Here is a 2419-nt window from a genome sequence, read left to right on the forward strand (position 1 = left end):
ATTCTGTATGGGATAAGAATTTTGGGGGAAACTTTAAAGTCCTCTGACAGAAATTAGGCTTAGACCAATAAACTTATTCCACAAAAAATTCAAAATGTATACAGAGCCTGAATATTAAAGATGATACCATTGAAAAGAATAGAAATCAATCAAATACCTTTTACCAAAGTTAGGAAATTAGTTTTTCACCAGCTAAGGAATAGAGGCAATTACAAAAGTTAAAATAAATAATTTTGATTACATGAAATTGAAAAACCTTCTTTTCCAATAAAATTGATGCACCTAGCATAAGAAAGGAGGCAGTTCACTGGGAGCAGAGAGGAACTTTATTTCAAATATCTCTGATAAAGAATCTATAATGGAGATATGGAGACAACCAACTATGTGTGTGTGTGTGCGTATGTGTGCATATTTATATATGTATATGTATGGGTTTTACATATATATTTGTTTATATACATTTAATTTATATTATATATAATGTATATTATATATAATCTAATTTATATTAAATTATATATATTAATTAAGTTTAATATATAAATATATTTGGTTATAGATATACATAAAACCAAATTCTATTCTCTGTGAGATAAGTGGTCAGTGAATATAAAAGATCAATTATCTAAAGGCAATCGCAAACTGTTAAAAACCATATTAAAGCATGCTCCAAATCACCAACAATAAGAAAAATGCCAATCTAAACAACCCTAATCTTTTACTGTGCACCCGGGAAATGAGCAAAAATAAGAAAAGATGGAAATAGGAAGGATTCTGGAAAGATGCACATTGCATTACTATGAATTAGTACAATCATTCTGGAAAACAATGTGAAAATAAAATAGCTAAAACTCCTTGATCCAAAGATTTCACTTGTTGTTCAGTCATGTTAGTCATGTCCAACTCCTCATGATCCTATTTGGTGTTTTCTTGGCAAAGATTCTGAAGTGGTTTGCCATTTCCTTCTCCAGCTCATTTTATAGATGAGCAAACTAAGATAAACAAGGTTAAGTGACTTGCCCAGGGTCACACAGCTAGTAAGTGTCTTGGGCCAGATTTAAACTCAGGAAAATGAGTCTTCCTGACTTCCAGGCCTAACCCTCTACGCACTATGGCGCCACCTAGCAATAATGCTAGGTATATATCCTAAAAGGTCATTGACAAAGTGAAAGGCTCCATATACACTGAAATATCAGCAGTACTTTTTGTGATATCGAAGAACTGGAAACAAAACAGATGTCCATCAGTTGGGAACGGTGAAACAAATTGTGGCATATTGATGTAATGGATTATTATGGTTTTGTAAATGATGAAGAATGTGATGAATTTAAAGAAACTTGGGATGATTTGTATGAACTGATGAAAAGTGTTACGAGAGCCAAGAAAATAATACACATAGTGAGTATAATCATGTAAGTGAAAAGAACCACACCCGCAAAGCCATCAAAAACTAATTTTGGAAAAGTAAAAGAATAAGTTTAGTACCAAAGAAGAGATATGAAAAGATTTCTCCCCTTCATGGAATATTGCATATAATGTCAGATTCTTTAATAAATTGGTTTGCTGATTTTTCCTTTTTTCTATTTTTTAAAGAGCATCTTTTATTGTAAGGAATGGCTCTCTGGTAGGGAGGAGGTGTGATATGGGAGAAATCTAGGTGATATGAAAAGAAAAGCTCAATAAACATTTCTTGAAAATTTAGGGATTTCACCGGAAGGGCTAGGTGTTTGCCTCCAAACAGAAATAAAAATGACAGCGCCTTCCATGAAAGAAAGGCAAGTTTGCTGGGGAACTCAAGATGACTACTGGAAATACTTCGATGAAAATACTGATGATACCTCTAAGTGTAAAAAGTTAAGAAGCGTTTTGGAATCAAGCTGCCCCCAACAGTGAATTAAACATTTTGATAAAAGAAGAGACTACTTAAAGTTCGAGGAAAAGTTTGAAGCGGAACAATTTGAACCTTCAGAAAGAACAGCAACATCATAGTTCTTTGTAAAAAAAAATTTAAAACAAATGCTGAGACTATTCTTCGTGGACATAGGTAAATATTCCTTTGAATACCAGTTTGCCTGAATTATGAAGTATGACAGATTAGACTCATTGTCAGCGCAGCTCTGCTGCTCTCAACAGTACTGAAAATGATCAAGAATCCAACAGGGTTAGAATATCTAATTCATCCAGGAATAATTTGATTAAAGTGGTAGAGAACTCATTACGGAAGTGGGTTTTATTGCTCGTTTTCATAATATAAAGTAAGCAAACTAAAAGTGATTTTTTTTCTTTTCTAGCTGAGAACTACATTTGAACTTGGTAAAAGAAATGCTTTAGAATTGATTCTTTTAAGTGTTTATATATGGCATCAATATTTTACTTGAATGAAATGGACAACTTGAAAGCGAACACTGTAAGATGACAC

The 2419-nt window shown here is 32.7% G+C and overlaps 1 pseudogene; it reads left to right on the forward strand.

The window, feature by feature from the left end:
- Nucleotides 1-1737: 1737 nt before the first annotated feature.
- On the forward strand, nt 1738-1998 carry LOC118841338 (annotated as a pseudogene).
- Nucleotides 1999-2419: the final 421 nt, after the last annotated feature.

The sequence above is a fragment of the Trichosurus vulpecula genome, chromosome 3 (assembly GCF_011100635.1).
Source record: "Trichosurus vulpecula isolate mTriVul1 chromosome 3, mTriVul1.pri, whole genome shotgun sequence".
Classification (NCBI taxonomy): domain Eukaryota; kingdom Metazoa; phylum Chordata; class Mammalia; order Diprotodontia; family Phalangeridae; genus Trichosurus; species Trichosurus vulpecula.